The sequence below is a fragment of the Macrobrachium rosenbergii genome, chromosome 4 (assembly GCF_040412425.1).
Source record: "Macrobrachium rosenbergii isolate ZJJX-2024 chromosome 4, ASM4041242v1, whole genome shotgun sequence".
NCBI lineage: Eukaryota > Metazoa > Arthropoda > Malacostraca > Decapoda > Palaemonidae > Macrobrachium > Macrobrachium rosenbergii.
In genome coordinates, this window is record NC_089744.1 from 35,111,599 (window position 1) to 35,131,598 (window position 20,000).

Below are 20,000 nucleotides of genomic sequence, written 5' to 3' on the forward strand. Positions count from 1 at the left end.
TACCTTCTGTTACTTCTTTCAAATGAAAACCATATTCTTGGGAAGTTTGAATTTCAAGTCAATGGCCTTGTGTGCTTGTTCCATATGAATAGGGCTCATCTCCTGAATAATAATAATAATAATAATAATAATAATAATAATAATAATAATAATAATAATAATAATAATAATAATAATAATAATAAGATAAGCCTACAGTTTATCTTCGAGAATATTTGAACCCTGTTTCTTACCATGATGACAGCGGTAAAGAGCTCTCGATTAGTTTCGTCTTATTATAAGATAAAATTTTTTAATGGCAAAATCAAACTTCCAGCGAGGTCATTGACACGGTTCCGTGTGAAAAATGTAGAAGCTGCTGTCATACTCACAGACTGGAGAAGAAAATTGGTCTGAAAATGCAGTTCTTAAGGTAATTTAGTTTCAGTTTAATCACGAAATTTAACGAGACCTTCAAAGTCTCTCTCTCTCTCTCTCTCTCTCTCTCTCTCTCTCTCTCTCTCTCTCTCTCTCTCTCTCTCTCTCTCTCCATAGCCAAGAGAATAATTAACATCATGATTCCTTCAACTTTCTAAGTATCGTTTTTATCTTAAATGAATGCCATGGAATATGTTCACAGCTCAGTCAACACCAAGTTTCAATGTAAGAAAGAGAACTAAGATAAGGAGAAGGTAAAAAGCAAAGAATGTTTTACCAGAGAAGAAAAATGGGCACGCCTCTTAAAAGAAAAGGAGTTATAGAATTAGAAAAAGCTCAAGGATTGAGATAATTCTGTAGCTTGAAGGATCAATGTCAGAAACGGTCTGGCTTCATATTTTAAACTGTTTTTTCTCTGATTCACAGTTCATTGCCTCTTGATAATGGAAACAAGGAAAGATTTTTTTTTTACATTTTTCTTAGATTTATTGCCCTTATGACATTTTCGAAATTTTTTTGCCAGCAGTGGAGTACTGTATATATGTATACGAAATTGGATAATCTTTCACATAAGAATGATTGTCACAATTTCAGTTTCCCATGAAATATCATTTCAAATCGTGACGCTGTCATTCCTTGATATAAAAACTGAGTTAGAGCCCTGTTCTGTCAAATCACTTTTGTTAAATGACATGAAACTTGTCCGTTGTTTGGGAACTGGTTGTCTCTTTGTGAAGAGCAGTCTATATCTGAAAAAATCCCTCATGGCAGGTCCAAATAAAAGTTTCCATTTATCTCAGTTTTATTTGGCGCTCAGAGCAGTATAATCAGTCAGTGACAAGACTTCGAATAACGTTCACAAACATCCAAAGTAAAAAAAGAAGTTACTGAAATCTTAGGGTTCGTCAACACTACAGTAAAACACGTCATAGGCACGAGTCGGGGACTTACTGGAACATATCACAAACAATGCAAAACAAGTCAACGACCGTAAGTGTGGAAAGAATTTTTGGCAACTGCTGGATAATCGTATGGAGCTATGGTTAGAACGAACACAAAGTCGTTGACTTGTATGCAACTTGTTTGTGATGTGTGTGTGTGTCTTTGATGAGGTGTCGTATAGTGTATTTTCTTAAGCTGCGCTCAAATGTAAAGCTTCGGAGACGAAAGCTAAACATGGACGAACAGTAACTGTTTTCCCACCTGACAATCACCGAACAAAACTCATATTAAAACCGTCACTTAGTCACGTCTTCGGCATTGCGAGACCTCCGCAGCATTTTTCTCTTTTCTCTCTTTCTTCCTTTATCTCGATTCCAGAGACGTTATCTAACCCTGACTTCAATAGATCTTCTTCTCTTTCTCACTCATCTTTAATGATTTGCTTTATGGTTCTGATTCCACAAAGATGGTCTTTTGGAACCCACTGATCTAGTACCTCAAATGCAAGACTTGGATAAAGGGGCTTCTTTGTTAGCGGGTATGTCTAATTCAGTTTTTCTTGGAAAGGTTCTGATGGTCGAAAACCGCGCTATTACTACTAATGATACTACTGCTAATGCTACTGATAGTGATGATAATAATGACTCACCTTTATATATGTATGCAAGGAAAAGAAATTTTGATTCAAGTGAAAATCATGAAACTAGCTTAATGGTGACCCGGCATGATCCTTTAGTAGAGAAACGTGACGTGAATATTACATCATATCAAGGATAAAAATCCACTTAAGTATACAAAAAAGTAAATGCCTTTAACAGGTGGATTTTCTGCTTTTTTGTAGGTTAGTGTTCGTTTTCGTCTTCCCGATTCTTTCCTTTTTATCTGACGGTTCTTTTTTTTATTTCTCCATCTTGTGTTGTAGATAACGGCTTATGCCACCATTCAAACTTCCTTATCAAATTTAAATTACATAATATTTGAAATCGCATGGAAAAATTGCTGAGACAGCAATCTTTCAGAATTAGAGATATATCTTGTCAGTGAGGACGATTTACGTTTTCCTGCAGAGAAATTTGGTCCGGTGCGGAAGGATTCTCGATTGGCTGAAGCGTGGCACAGAAAAGGGCTTTTCCCTGATTCTGTGAAATCATTATCACCCCGTTCTTTTTCAAAGTTGTCGATTTGGCATCGTCCGGCTTGTCTCTTCTCCGTATCGGTAACTCTGAACATTTAACAAGACGCACAATGTCAAATTGTATCATCAAGAATGACTCTTATCTTGTCACGATACAGTTGAATATCAGCTCAGCATGTCTGAGATATTGTTAAAGAAGGGGGCCGAGAAGGGGGATGAGACGTAACAAAGCAGATGAGGGAAGTAATTGAAAGCATTTATATATATATATATATATATATATATATATATATATATATATATATATATATATATATATATGTATATATATATATATATATATATATATATATATATATATATATATATATATATATATATATATATATATAAAATATAAAGCTCAAGAGCGCTTAACGATCTGCATCAAAGCGAATTTCAATCGTTGATGTTTTTGGAACACTATGTTGCCAAGGCATGTTCACGTCATATAAAACTAAATTCAATAAATTGTGTTTTAAGTAATCATGTCTGCAACTTATGCAAGAGACTTCTTGCAGAAAGAGATTTCTCAATGGCCACGAGAAACTCGCTAAAACATTCAAGTTTCTCCTTGAAGCTAAAGAAGGCCATATTTACTGCTCCAGTTACTTCATTCGGGCGGATTGGAAAGGCTTTCCGCACTCCATTCAGTTATGATATCGTTTCCTTTTGCAAACGGAAATATAAACAAGTAACCTTGAATTTTACACAGAATCCGACTATCTCAGAAGGAAAGCAAAATGTAAATAATGGTTAAGCTTTTCAGTGATTTTCTATTAAAATTACATAACGGCGAGTTATGAACTGTAATTATCCTTCTCTCTCTCTCTCTCTCTCTCTCTCTCTCTCTCTCTCTCTCTCTCTCTCTCTCTCTCTCTCTCTCTATACACACACATACACACACACACACACATATATATATATATATATATATATATATATATATATATATATATATGTGTGTGTGTGTGTGTGTGTGTGTGTGTGTGTTTGTACAAATGTGTGTGCATGTATATATGTAGCCTTTATATATATACATATATATGTATATATATATATATATATATATATATATATATATATATATCCCATTTTCCCCTTACAAACCTAAGATTATGCCTTAAGTAGTTGATATGTACCCAGTAACGACTGTGGTGAATAGCAAATAGGATGGACAAGGGTATGGGTAGCAGCTTCATCCCAAAATACTATCTTGAACCAGAGGGAAAAAGGAAATGACAGATGGACAGGCAGATAGTTAGATATATAGATACTGGAATAAGGAAATAACCCTTTCCGTATTAAGTAGAAATAAAAAAATGCTATTCCAATTTAATCTCATTTATCACTCTTGATAAAACTTGAACGAAAATACATTAACGTTTCTTCCTTAATTCGCCTTTTTACCTTCGCGTATTCTCCCCTTTTATTATTTTTACCTCTTTTACTGAAAAAAAAAGCAAGGACGTAGAGAAAATCCAATGCGGAAAGTGAGAAGGCGAATGATATACTGATTCGTAAATCAGAAGATATTTTTTGTGAACAGTCTTCGAACCAAAATTCCTTTCAAGGGGGATTTTGTGATTTTATTTTATTTTCGTTCACGATATAAAGTGATTTGACGATTCATAGACTTCGATGATAAATGACTCGCAAGAGGAAAAATCCATCAGCTGATTTCATGTGATTTTGCACTGATTTCAGTTTGGCGTTTTCCATTATCACTCTCAATAATAATAATAATAATAATAATAATAATAATAATAATAATAATAATAATAATTATTATTATTATTATTATTATTATTATTATTATTATTATTATTATTATTATTATTATTATTATTATTATATGAACAATTTTACAAGAAAATTACACCATTAGTTATCTGATATGTAAGAATGATGCTAGATTATCGTGGCACATAAGATAAATAATTGTTTTAGGTAACTAACTCTTTCGAGAGCTCTGCCTTTCAAAGGAACCTTTCCTACAATGGTTTCCCTTATAAATAAATAAATGGACATGTGAATGAGTAAATAAATAAGCACCTTCCTTAATGGCAACACGTTCATTGTTGATGCTTCAAAGGACAGTGCAAAATACTACGAGCACCGCGTAAAGCGTTTTCAAATAAATTAATTTTTTTTTTAATTACGAAGCACAAAAATTTTCCATGAATTTTGGATATTTAATGAGAAATCGTCGCTCTTAAATTTATCCACATTGACATTCAGTCGGCTGTTATTTGTGAATTCTGGAACAGTATGAGACGACTCATAAAAAATGGAGAGATGTTGCCTGAAGTGAAAACAGCCGGATGTCCAAATATGGTATATTTGAAGACTGGTCGAATGTGGAAGGGAACAGGGAATCATGACTGATGGATGCTAGTAATGAACGAGTTAGCTTAAGTTGAAAATGAGGGCAATTAAAAAGTTGAAGAAAATGAGGGCAATTAAAAAGTTGAAGAAGCACAGGCACTATGAATTGACGGTATTACCCGTAAAATGTCGTCGGAAGTGTTGAAATTACTTTTAACAATTAACAATTAGGCAAAAATGCCCTGAAATACTGCATAAGTGATTTGTGAGCTACAACAAAACTTAATATATCTTTAACAGAATAATCCCTATGATATGACAGAACCAATCGACTCTGCTGTGTAATTTTCCTTTAAGAAAAGTGTAAGTTTAAAGGAAACGGAAATCTACATATAACAGGAATATTATAATTATCATTATTCAGAAGATGAACCCTATTCATATGGAACAAGCCCACAGGGGAAATTGACTTGAAATTCAAGCTTCCAAAGAATATGAAGGTGTTCATCCGAAAGAAGCAACAGAGGGTAATAGGAAATACAGAAAAAGAAGATTAGTTATCAAAAAACAGATAAATTAGCAAATAAATAAATAAATAAAAATGTAAGTAAAATATCAAAATACACGTTGAATTGCATTAAAGTAGTAATGCATTGCATCTTCGCTTGAACTTCTTAAGTACCAACTGCGTGACATCCTCGACAGCGAGGCACATTTACTGCATACTGGTGCTGCTGTTCAGCGAATCTGGTTGATCACGGCAGGCAAAGGGAAGTAACATGCTAAAGAGTTTTTTTTTTTTTTAATCTTAAACCCAAAATTAATAGGTACAGTTATGGTCTGGGTTTTTTAGCAAATAAGAGAAAAATAAGTATAAAACGCTATATCAATTAAGGTAGATATCAACTCGATTGTTAACAATGTATTTTTATTGTTATTTAAAACTCTAATTGAACTGAAAGTTATTTGGTGTTATATCTGAGAGCTAGTTCAGTGTTTAAACTTTTCGTTCTAGCTTTCTGCTCTGTTACTTTCCAAATAGGAGGAATCTTAAATTCATGCCAGTACTTATTTCAATGGGGAATTCATATTTTAATGGATTGTGGGATACAAGATAATACAGTTTTGGTTCATGAATCATTGGAAATTTTTCCACTTCGTTGATACCTTCTGTTCAGGAATTAATTGCCGACATCAAAATTTGATGCTAAGAGCGGGTTAAGTCATTGACTCCGATCACTTAGTCCAGTAATGGAAGTAATCAAGTATAAATGCAAATTTCGTCATATACAATATATGTGTGTATGTATGTATGTATGTATGTATATATATATATATATATATATATATATATATATATATATATATATATATATATATATATATATGTATATATATATATAATATTAATATATATTGATTGAAACCAAAGTTTGGACACATGCAGGTAAAGAGCAGATGTTAAATGTAAATGATTAGTGTAGGTGAAACGAAACATCAGTGTTTTTTTTTTTTAGGATGGTTTGGTCGTGTGGGGAGAATAAAGGAAGACTGGATAGAGATTATCAAAAACTTGTGTTATGCTGAGAGAAGGAAAAGATGTAGAAAATGCTGTATAGATGGATTGGTAGGAATATTCAAACAGAAGGGACTTAATATCCAAAAAAATGAGAGAGACCAGGCAAAGGAGGTGAATATATATCATTTTGCATGTAGAGAGGCTCGATGTTAACGCTGACGATATGTCTCTTAATATTTGTTAAACCTCACTCAATTGGTCTTTACACGCACACACACTCATACGTACATATACAGTATATGCAGTATATGTAAATATATATGTATATAATGTATATATATACGTATGCATGTGTGGGCGTGTAAAGACCAATATATATATATATATATATATATATATATATATATATATATATATATATATATATATATATATAAGTATGTGTGTGTATGTATGCATATATATATATATATATATATATATATATATATATATATATATATATATATATATATATATATATATATATATATATAAAGTATGTGTGTGTATGTATGCATATATATATATATATATATCATATATGTATATATAAATATATATACATATATATATAATACACACACACACACACATATATATATATATATATATATATATATATATATATATATATATATATATATATATAGATAAATATATACATACATACAAATATAGAAAGATAAATGTTGATTTACTTACACAGTGCACACTCATGTAATACGTGATTATTCGTGCTTTCTTGCTGTGTCATTCCACTCGTAAATACCCGCTTCGGTTTCACGTTTCATCATGGCATCCACCAAATGAGAGAAAGGCCTTCAATAACAATCACAACAACAACAGCAACAACAAAGAGGAGTTGCGAAGGCCGATGGATGACAAGCAATCGAAACTGTCCTCTGCTCTCTTTCGTCGGCGTTGTCAGATCAATCAAAACGTGTTTTAGTGGGCCTTCGTATTCCCAAAATATGATATTATATTTAGTTTTGTTTTCTGCCCTCTGGCCGTGACCCAACGATGCAGACATCTGTATTGTAAAACCTTAATACATATTAATCAGTACGTTGGGGTGAAAACATCTTGCAGCTTTCTGTAAAGTCTTACCTAAAAAGACCAGGCATTTGGTTTGTTTGCTTATATGTTATCTCATTACTTGGTAAGTATATTCGACTATCTTAAACTAAGAACGCACTAGAAAGTGACTCGATAGACTTCAATAATAGTTTAAAAGTTCCTAATTTGGATTAACCCTGAAACAAATACAACAGGTACAATATATATATATATATATATATATATATATATATATATATATATATATATATTTCTGATATATATATCATATATTTCTGACATCAAGATCGAACCCAGGTCTTTCAAATGAAAGACCCGAGCGCTGCCAATCAGGTCACACAAGTCATTAAAGAAGTTGGAACCTGAGTACAACTGTACCCAAGGAATTCCCTGGGCAGGCTAACTGCTTGTATACCATCGTGTTTTCCCCAACTTTCCGACTCAGCAGTGACCCAATTGACAGCATTTCATTCGAGTTATCCTTTCTGAGTGATTATGATAGAAATACCAACACACAATTACGTGTTAAAACCCACAGTTGAATCACCTTGACACAGACCCATTTCCTGGAAAATCCGTTGTGACACTATTGACCTTACGGAAGCCGCAAGTAACTGATTTTATGACACACACCACCTTCTGATGATGTAAAACATTTCTCAATTAATACTTTCTCAAGGTCCACTCATATATCTTTTGGATAGAAATTTACTGCTAACGCAGTTACTTAGTTTTATTAGGAAAAAGGTCAGAGTAATGAACCAGACCTTTCAATTTTTTATAATGTATCTTTTGTATATTTATTCTTTATCATTTAATAATAAATTATCTTTTGCATATATTTTCTTTATAATTTATCTGAAGCTGGAAGGTAGTCGCTGTTAATGCACAATTAAAGCCTTGCCCGCTTTCGTTTAACATCCTTCAAGATCTACAAGAGCTAAATACAGTTTACAACCAGTTTGTCTTGACCTATGTTATGTTTTATTGTTTCGTGAAGTTTCATCCCTTTATGTTAGTGCCATTTGGTGTTTTCACTCGGCTATCTTGCGCCTCATCAAACCCCGACCCATTACCCACCAGCCGAAAACCCACGTTAGTCCTTTTCGACCCTTTCACAAAACAAGCGATTTTTAAAGATGAGATATTGACGAACAACCTTCATCCGGGAAAGTCCCCAATCCACGTCTCTATAGATTCTAAGGTTTCCCCTAAAATGGCGATTTCCCTTACAGCAGCATCCTGTATAACGGCTATAACTGGTATAGATTTTCAATATCTAGCAGAGTCAGACGCTTTCGATACTCACTTTATGTTCGCTACGGAAATCTACGAACAAATAGTTAATAACGTTAATGGCCCATTAGAGCACAACATTGGTCAATTTTACGTTCTGGCGGTGGTCGAGATTCTTATATTGGTATCGTATTTTTTCCAGATAAATACCGTATACACATTATAAAAATTATATTTTATCATTGTTTGAGGTGAGAAACTGTATCCTTTCTTTTCTTCACCATCTGTGTCGATTTAATGTTACTGCTATTGCAAAGAAGTCTAAAGGAAAAGAATGAATTTTCCCATTAAACATTTATAAATGCAGTTTCCCTAAAAGCCACTTTTTCTGACTGTCGACAAGAAGAAAAGTCACTCTCATTACATTTTGGTATTCTCACGGTTTGTCCTATTTATTTTGGCGGCAATTGTCTAGTTTGCTGCTGGAGTAAATCGGTGGAGATCCGCGTCGGAACTTGGCGTTGTTAGCCTGGGATAACACGGAAATCAGGTCACTTTCAACAAAAAGTGAAAAATATGCAGACAACCAAAACCCTGGAAAGGCTTGTCGCCTGACTTTATTAGGAGGATATTTCCCCTAACTCCAAAGCTCATGGTTGGGGATTATCGCATTCTCCTGCCACTTGAGCAAAAGTGCAAATTACAGACTTAACCTTCTCCATCATTAGGGTGCGTTCACACTACCGGAACTGCTAATATTAGGAAACTGTTATAGGAAACACGTCGGCAAATTATCACATCCATATTACAAACTGGATGAAAATAACAAACAAGTGAATGCGTAAGATCTACCGTGGAATCGGTGTTTTAAAACAAATGTCGTTAACTTGTATTCCGATTAGGTGTTTCCGTTACTAACGAGTGAATATGACAAGTTTTACAGTAAATGCGGATGTACTCTAATCTAACAAAGTCCGTGTTTTTTTTCTTTTCTTTACTGGACTATATAACGCATGAAATAACTTAGCTAGTGTGCTGGATGGGTTTCAGTAACCAACAAACAAGTGAATGCGTAAGATCTACCGTGGAATCGGTGTTTTAAAACAAAGCGATTATTCCGCTAACGAGTTCCGTCCCAGCACTGCCCATAAAAGAAAACTGACTTAAAATTATTGTCGATTCGTTTTTACGATAAAGGGAAGCAAATGGTTGCTGAAGAACACAAAAAAAGTAACCATTTATTTTTTTTAAGTGGTTTCTGTTTCTTTTTCTTGCCTATTGTTTGAACTTATAGTTTTCTTCATATTTCTAAATTCAAATCCTATTTTTTTTTTTTTTTACATTTGTTTTATTTAAATTCTTTACATTTGGCCACGCTGGTAAGATAAGATTTAGTTTTTGAGCGTACTGTGAGACAAATTACTGATTATAAATTCAACCTTTCCTTACTATTGAAATGCTGCATTTGTTATACTTTGAAATAAATATATGGAAGTGAATGACTACCCCAACCATTGCCATATCTCCCTACAAAATTGCCTTATATTTCCATTAAAAACAAATTGTTTCTCACCTCTGAGAATAACATCAGTTGTCATTGGTTCCTAACCTAAATGTTTACGAAAATCAACTCTCACTTTTCACTTTCCCCTTCGTGTAAGTTATTCTTGTATCACAGTGAACTAGAATATATAAGAAATTTGTGGCTTAATAGTCGTGAATATAAAACATTTCCCGGTATATCTGAGAATAATTCATATATGTATATATACCGGGTGTTTCGAAATTAGAGCCCCCCCCCTCCACAGAACAAATGGAAAGTTATGAAGTTTTCTGCTATAGCCTATCTCCAAGTACATTATTTTAAGTTTCTATTAAGCTATTTTTCATTTTACATTTCTTGTATTTTCAGACTGAGTGAAGGAGTTAGATACAATCATGGCTAACGACTCTGAGGAAATCAGATGGATTGACCGAATCCAGGCTATAACCTTCAGAGAGGCCAGGGATGCTGGCGCATCCTTCATTTCACGTTCTTGGATAGCTAAATACATTAAAAGAGATGAATCCTTTGTGAAAAGAAACTGGGACAAAAATCCATATGACTGTCATTGCGAAATGAGTGAGAATCTTGGAAGGCCTGAAGTCCTTTCTCAGGAGTCAAAAGACATCATAGCTGAGGCAGTGGGTAGACCAAGAAAGTCTTTACGTAAATTGGCACTTGAACTAGAAACGAAAAGGGGAAAGAAGAGAAGTTATAGTGCTGTATATCGTGAGTTGAAAAAATCTGGGATCAAGCCATTTCATGTTATCAGCAAGCCCAACATCACTCAGCAACAGAGAGAAGACCGTGCATGGTTTTGTGGTTCATTTCTTAAAGATTGGGATGAAGCTGACTTTCTCCATGTTGCCGCATCAGATGAATTCTTCATTTACACAGTCAGGAAGCCAAATCATAAAAATTACATCATTTGGGATGCAAAGTTGGATGATATCAGTGATGACGTACGCTATCGCCATGTTGTGAAATTTCCTGAATGTTTGGGAATTTTTCTCTGTTTCACAGCCAAATGGTTAATGTGGATCATCAAAGAAAAAGGACAGTCATGGAATGGTGAATACTTCAGAGAAACTGTGCTTACTGGTGGAGTATTTCCTTTCCTCAGAGATCCTGAAAATGTGTTATCTGTTGAAGAAGTCACGTTTTTGCATGAAAAGGCACCATGTTTCAAGGCTCTTCGGACACAGAAGCTGCTTCAAAACAGTGGTATCGATTTCTTCTCGTCAAGTGAATTTCCAGGTAGCTCCCCAGACCTTAATGTGTGTGAAAACATTGGTAGTATCTTAAAGGCGCACAGTGAACTATGATGGTATACCAAGCCTCGACGACCTGCGAAGAGAGGTGACCGAAGTGCTCAGGGAAATTGAGTTTGAGTCTCAGCTTTTTTGCGATTTGCTGAAATCATACCCCTCAAGAATGCAGGCTGTGGTACAGGCAGATGGAGGCCAGACAAAATATTAAATACTCAGAGAGAAACTTAAATAAATACCTGTTCTGAATTACTTTTGTTTTTGTCCATATCAATTTTAGTTTATGCTGTAGATGGGGGGACTCTAATTTCGAAACACCCTGTATATGTATATACATGTATATACAGTATATATATATATATATATATATATATATATATATATATATATATATATACATATATATATGTATATATGTGTATATATATATATATATATGTATGTGCGTGTGTGCATGTATTTTCAAGTTCCCTCCTCTTCCTCCGCACCATGTATCATGCAGTGAAGCCCATCTTACGACAAAATAGACACTTAATTCGGGAACTTATGACTATGATGAAGTATATGAAGAGGAGGAATATTTATAGCCTATTTTCACGGTACGCATGCGCATCCTACTGAAAGTGATGTCATTTCACTTTCACCTTCTACGCTGAAGTCTGTGGCGGTGACTTTGATCTTTGCAACGCCACATTACATACTGAAATAAGTCATTTCTAATGATCGACAGCATATTTATAATTTTTATTTTTCTGGTAAAGAAAACCATTGGGATGGCTTTTTGTCTGTCTGTCCGCACGTTTTGGGTCCGCCCTCAGATGTTAAAAACTACTGAGGCTAGGGGCCTGCAAATTGGTAAGTGAACATTCACCTTCTAATCACCAAACATACAAAATTGCAGCCCTCTAGCCTCAGTAGTTTTTATTTTATTTAAGGTTAAGGTTAGCCATAATCGTGCGTCTGGCACCGCTATAGGTGCCAACAACACAGCCACCACCGGGCCATGGCTGAGATTTTCATGGGCCGCGGCTGAGAGTTTCATGGGCCGTGGCTGAAATTTTCATACAGCATTATACACTGTACTTGTTAATTTTGTATTTGTTAGCGGGAAGTAAACAATAATTACTGCAATTATAAAACTTTTAATCAGTGTGAAACTGCAGCATCGAAGGGAATTTTCGAGATAACGTCTTGAATCCCATTGAGAAAATGAATCTTCCAACAGCAGTTAAAGAAGTGAGATCTATCAACGCTTGATATCGAGAAAACAGTCGTCTTTGGGATTTATAAAACAAACAAAAATTATAGCTAACTTTCACCAGCAGTGTATGAATGGCAGTCACAGAGGCTCAACATTTTTCATATTAAGATCTTGAGGTTATAAAACAGTATCTAAATAATTAAGATTTTATAGAATTGCGACCTTAATCCAGATACATATGACTACATACGTTTCATTAAATGTGACCTAACATCAGGTAATGATCAAAACACAACTGTACATCTACAGTAAGTTACCGACACATTGTAATCGGAGTGAATATTGGGCAATCAACAATACAATAAGTGACGCATGGAAATTCAGTAAGTAACTTCGAGTTGTTATATAATTTTTAATCTTGTGGGAAACAGAAATGGTGAAGTAGAAACAGATTCCGTATAGTGTGCTGAGAAAGAATCCATGGAGAGGAGAGGGGATACACAAACGCTTACCTACAACGAATGGCGTATACCTTTTGGAGATAATCCTAATTAGCACACCTTCAGTGCAGATATGTGGATGACAAATACGTGAGAGTAGCAACATATCTGCTGGAATCAAATATTTCTTTAAATGAAAACTAAAATCTCTAAGAATATCAGAATTATGGGCTAATGGATAAATTACAAAAGAAAGGGCATCACCATTGAAGGAGTGTGAAAGCCCAACTTGAAAAAGTCCTTGGAAAACAAATGCCGTCTGCGAAGCTACCAAAAATGTGTATTAAAATGCATGGCATTACCGGAAGTTTTGAAAACACAGCTTGAACTTCGACTAGGGAATTTTGATTCAGCGTTTAAAAAAAAGATTACATCAGAAATTAGTGCTTTTTTTTTAATGGGTGAGAGCGTTACGTTTTCACTGTTGCTCCAAACGGCTGTCTAACCTTTAAAAAACGTTTTTTTTCTTTTGGTCGCTTCTCTTCGGTTAAGAGAATGAGATTTTTTTGCCACGGTACAGTTAAGGAACAGTTACACGCCGTCTTAAATGAATCTTCTTGAATGATAATCCTTCTATAAAGAGAGTTTCAGGATTATATAGTTAAAAGCCGATCGACTTGCTCTCTTGGCACGATATCTAAAAAGATATGTAAAATTATGTTTACACTTATAGAACAATAGTCATGATAAACAGCATCGTATAATTGAATAACTTTGAGCAGAATATTTCATATAGTTCAGAAATATTGTACTTAATCATACGTAAGAATTCTGAAGAATGTAAATTCTTTCATCCTCGCAAACTATGAAGAAACAGAATATCAACATAATGAAATATAGTCAAGGCGGAAAAATGTCAAGTTTCACTGAATAACAAAACATAGTGATCCCGTAACTTAGTCATAATACAAATTTCACAGCACAGTAATTCTTATGTCGAACTTTAATGAGTAAACATTGTCCCAACTTCAACCAATCTCACTTCAGTTCTAGGGAAGTCGAGATACAAACGCGTCATTATTGCACTTCTCGAAAGTCAGAAGTTTAAGATGACTTCTACAACTCTCTCTCTCTCTCTCTCTCTCTCTCTCTCTCTCTCTCTCTCTCTCTCTCTCTCTCTCTCTCTCTCTCTCTCTCTCTCAGGTGAAGTGTAATTAAATTAGAATTCCCTCTTTGGAAAGGCAATTTAAGTAGCAGGTGGATATGGTATCCATAAAAACATATGTTATCGGTAGCAGTCGGGCATAAAGATGGTTACATTTATCCATTTGTCATGGAGACCTGTTGAGCAAATCTACTTGGCATGAAGGGACTGGCTAAATAACTTGACTTGCCATAAGGAGATTTGCTTACCAGATCTTTTTAATCTAAATAGACTAGTTGAACAGAAATAACTAGCATAAGAAGGCTGGTTAGCAGATCTTTGGCAGAAAAATCCTGTTTGAACCTGTCTGCCCTGACGTAAACAGACTGGTTTAACAAGTCTACTTAGCAGACAGGCTGCAGGTCTACTTTAAAGTTAAGAGACTGTTTGAAAAAGTCTAATCGTCATAAAGTGGATGATTGAATAGGCGAAGAGGCGAAGGAATGGCTGAACACGTCTCTGGCAAACAAAATGTCTATTTGAATAGGTCTACTGGCTGAGTAGGTTTACTTGGCATAGAGAGTGCTCGAATGGATTTCTTTGGCCTAAAACGACTTTAATAAGTCTATGGTAGTATATGTAGAACCTGATTAAATAGGTTCACCTGGCATAGGCACTAGCTGCACCGATTTACTCAGCATAAAGACTGACTTAATAGGTCTATTTCGGCAGTATGAAATAGATGAATAGGTCATAGAGAGTCTGACTAAATAGGTCCGCTTGGTTCTAATTGGAACTGAAGTAGACCCACAGAACAAATAATATGATCTCTGGATCCGTGGAACATCAGTGAGCTTTCACGGGGGTGATAGCATTTTCCTACAACTGAACACCACTCTTCCTGAGATAGCAGGGAATTAGAAGTAAAAGAATAACAAGTGACGTAGTCCTATTCATCCTTATGTCTGTAAGAAAGTTAAATCGTAGTTAAAGAGTCTTCCTGCATCGTAACAGAAGTCTCCTTTTCAGAACCAGGCGGATCTTTTCTTTATTTACGAATAAACTAAGTTATTTATATTTTTCCATTTTGCATTGCGTGCACCCTAATGCTTCCTGGGTATTATGGACATTTTGTAATAATGTAATTACATTATTCGATGTATTTGCGTCGTACATTACTTTAAGGTTATTTCGCTCCAATTCAGACTGTGCACATCGTAAAAATAATTTTAAACGAACCAATCATCCGATTCAATTTTTGTTGAATGTTAATATTGTTATAGCTAGCACATTTAGAAGAGAAGAATACGAATCCTTTCAAGTTAGTTTGCAAAAAAAAAATCGCCTGTTCATTCATCTTAATTAATATGTCATATGCTTCAGTGTCTTCTGCTTTTCATATAAGCACACGCTGCGATCCTAAAGCTTGCTCGTCAGGTCAATAACCTGCTGGGCATCTTTAATTTGAATAGTTGTTCTTTTCGTATATGATGACAATAATCGATGCAGAGATCTTGCTCGGAAATCTCAACAAGGTGATAAACTTTATTACTTAGAGGGATCATATAATTTTTATTGCCATAACGGTTCTATTATTTCTCGAGCCATTCCCAATATGTTAAAAGAAAAAGTTGTAAAATTGCAATTATTCTTGTTTAAAGTTAGCACCATATTAATGATAATCAAGCACTAGACAAAAAGAGCTTTTTTGAACAGTTTTTTAAATGTATCATTTTAACATTACAGAATTCTTCAGCTTGGTACACATCCCTCTTATGAATACGATAACATAATTTGTAAGGAAATTTGTTCATAGTTAGAGAGGTCATTAAAGGGTGATGATGTACGCAATTGCCTTTCGATATGGTTTCTTTGTTTCCTAACGCGAATGACACAAAAGAGAGAGGAAAAAGATACTTTGCTAATGTTAACAGAGTCCAGTGTGATCTGTATCAACAGGAAAGAAAAAAGATTGTAACCCCGAGTTGATATTATCGTCGTCATCCTTGAAGCTTTCGCTGCCGGGGGGAAAATCTAATCTAATCTTTAGTTTTTCATAATTTACAAAAATAGAATTGCCTCATTTTGAAGCAGGTGCTCTCTCTCTCTCTCTCTCTCTCTCTCTCTCTCTCTCTCTCTCTCTCTCTCTCTCTCTCACGTTTTATTTAAAGTGTAACTAAAATGAAATATGAAACTGCTTTCCTCCAGTAAAGGGTTTCACGAATATGAATGGGACAAAAAATTCTGTCTGTCTGTCTGTTTGTCTGTGATTATCGGTCAAAGAAAAAGAAGAGAGGAAGAGAGAGAAAGAGAGTAAGAGAGATAAAGAGAGGTGAAGGAGGAAAAAAAGAAGGCCTGATAAAATTCCACTCATTTATATTTATTATTTTTGTCCAATCGAGAAAATATGGTTGAAGCCATCCCCTAAATTTGATTCATATTTTAAGTCTCAGTCACCTAGGATTAACAGTAAATTATTTAGCTTACGTAGCAACTTAAAAACCAAAAGCAGACTAAAACCGTGTTATGAAGTATGAAACGCTATTCCTCAATTTAGGGTTTCATAAGATTGAATGGAACCACGAATCTCTCTCTCTCTCTCTCTCTCTCTCTCTCTCTCTCTCTCTCTCTCTCTCTCTATCATTTTTATCATTTTTACAGTGTAAATGTTAAAAAGCATAAAACGCTTTTCTTCAAAATAGGGTTTCATAAAACTGAATGGAACCACAAATCTCTGTCTCTCTCTCTCTCTCTCTCTCTCTCTCTCTCTCTCTCTCTCTCTCTCTCTCTCTCTCTGCACATCAGTCTAGTCTAGGAGAAGAGAAGAATAGAAAAAAGAGAAATGGAGGAGGGAAAATATTTATTGCATTACGACAATGGAGAAAATATGGTTCAACTCATCCTCTGAATTTGATTCATATTTAAAATCTGACATTTATTATTAGCAGTAAATAAATGATCTTTAAGTAATAAGTTGAAAACCAAAAGCAGACTAAAGCCATACGTGTATCTGTCTTTGCAAGGAAGAAATCCTTTGTTCCTCCCGTAGCATAAAACGAACCGGTGAGAAATTCGGTCCACGTGGCCCAAGAGAGATAGGGCAGAGAGAATACGTCTTACTTCTTAATTAGCAATTAGTGTTTTGCTTTGAAAACTTTATTGCTTGGAATTAAGATAATCCACTTAGGAATTTGGTTGGGCGCTTCCAAAACCCCTTGTCCCTCAGATACCTCCTCCGCGAAAACCTCCCTAATTTCCTCGACTGATGCGCTTCCGGACAAGCATCTCTCTCTCTCTCTCTCTCTCTCTCTCTCTCTCTCTCTCTCTCTCTCTCTCTCTCTCTCAAAAGAAAAAGAAAATGAAAAAAGAAAATAGAAAATTTTCTAAAAATCTTGTCCTCTGTGGGATCATAAGTAATTGAACATTTTTGAAGAGCTTGTCATCATTGAATAGATAACTCAAAATCTTCAAAGATCTTGCCGTACGTGAAAAAAAGAACTACTGAAAGTTTTAAAATAGCTTCTCTTCCGTGAAAAAAAAAGACTGAAAATACAAAGAGATCTAGTATTTTTTAGGAAAAAGACTGGAATTTAGAAGTCTTGTCTTTTATGGAAAAAAAAAGCTAATAATTTCGGAGCATATTGTGTTCGATAGGAAAACAAGTAAAAAATGCGCCGAAGTTTCTTCGGCGCAATCGAGTTTTCTGTAAAGCGTATAATGCTGTATGAAACTCTCAGCCACGGCCCATGAAACTTTCAGCCGCGGCCCATGAAACTTTCAGTCACGGTCCGGTGGTGGTCTTTGCTGTTAGCACCTACAGTGGTGCCAGACGCACGATCGTGGATAACTTTAACCTTAAACTAGCGAGAGGGGTGCGCTATGCTGCGCGGGGCAGGAGGGCAGTTGAAGGATTCCCTGTTTAAAAGCGGCTGCCAGTCGTGAACTGGGTCCTTCGTCTTAAGGAGTTCTCTTCTGGTGTTCCATTGACCTCATACAAATCAGCGTCGCAATACCTATGGTCATCATCGCCATTGATACATCATGTGGACTCAAGGGAATAAAAACATAAAATTTCCAAGAAATTGATAAAATGGTAAAAATAAATTGACGATACGTTATAAGTTTTCAAGAAAACCAGCTTCCTCCACGAACTCCAAAACATCCTCTCCGGGATACCAGGAAAGATGATAATAACCCTCTTCATCAATGAACTCTGAGAAGAAACGATTTCTAAAGTTCATAAGATTGGGGTACTGAACCAGCACAAAGTGCTACACAGAGACTGGTGGCAATAATACAAAATACACTTTCCCCTTGAATGAATTCTTGGCATGGGAGAATTATGATACAAACTAAGTAATGCAGAGTAAAATACAGAAATAAAAAAAATATTTTAACATCTGAAAAACAGAAATAAAGTAATAAAGAGCATTCTATTAATGGAAAATCAAAATGCAATGACTTTCTTATCAGATCTTCCAAGGAGTCCTTCCTTCCTCTTCTGGAGAGGACACTCCCCATCAAGGGTGCCCTCAAAGAACTGGCCTCCCTAAGGAGCCTTTGGCCCTGACCCGTGGGGCCCCTAACCAGGCCCGCTTCCCCAGCCTAGCAGGATACCTGCCTTCTCCAAGAAAGCAGCCTCTGGGTTGGACCCTTCCCTTCAAGGCTGCCCTCAAGAGACCGGTGAGCCTTGGGGGCTTTTAGGCCTCATCCTTGAAGTTCTTGGGCCCTCTCCAGGCCCGCTTCCCCAGCCTGGCAGGATACCTGCCTTCCTCCAAGAAAGCAGCCTCTGGGTTGGACCCTTCCCTTCAAGGCTGCCCTCAAGAGACCGGTGAGCCTTGGGGGCTTTTAGGCCTCATCCTTGAAGTTCTTGGGCCCTCTCCAGGCCCGCTTCCCCAGCCTGGCAGGATACCTGCCTTCTTCGAGAAAGCAGCCTCTGGGTTGGACCCTTCCCTTCAAGGCTGCCCTCAAGGGACCGGTGAGCCTTGGGGGCTTTTAGGCCTCATCCTTGAAGTTCTTGGGCCCTCTCCAGGCCCACTTCCCCAGCCTGGCAGGATACCTGCCTTCCTCCGAGGAAGCAGCCTCTGGGTTGGACCCTTCCCTTCAAGGCTACCCTCAAGAGACTGGCGAGCCTTGGGGCCTTTCAGGCCTCATCCTTGAAGTTCTTGGGCCCTCTCCAGGCCCACTTCCCCAGCCTAGCAGTATACCAGCCTTCCTCTGAGGAAGCAGCCTTTGGGTTGGACCTTTCCCTTCATGGCTACCCTCAAGATACTGGCGAGCCTTGGGGGCTTTTAGGCCTCATCCTTGAAGTTCTTGGGCCCTCTCCAGGCCCGCTTCCCCAGTCTGGCAGGATACCAGCCTTCCTCCGAGGAAGCGGCCTCTGGATCGGACCCTTCCCTTCAAGGCTGCCATCAAGAGACTGGCGAGTTTGGGGGATTTTGGGCGCCATCGTTGAGGTACTTGGGCACTCTCCAGGACTACTTCTCCAGCCTGGCAAGATACCTGCCTTCCTCCGAGGAAGCAGCCTCTAAGTTGGACCCTTCCCTTCAAGGCTACCCTCAAGAGACTGGCGAGTTTTGGGGGCTTTTGGGCCCCATCCTTGAGGTGCTTGGGCGCCTCTCCAGACCCACTTCCCCGCCTGGTATGATGCCTGCCTTCCTCTGAGGAAG

At 36.4% G+C, this 20,000-nt stretch overlaps 1 protein-coding gene across 2 annotated transcripts in view; it reads right to left on the reverse strand.

Moving 5' to 3' along the window:
- The window catches only part of LOC136832671 (neuronal acetylcholine receptor subunit alpha-10-like), a 415,833-nt gene that overhangs the window by 308,062 nt on the left and 87,771 nt on the right, over positions 1-20,000 (reverse strand). The window lies entirely within an intron of this gene.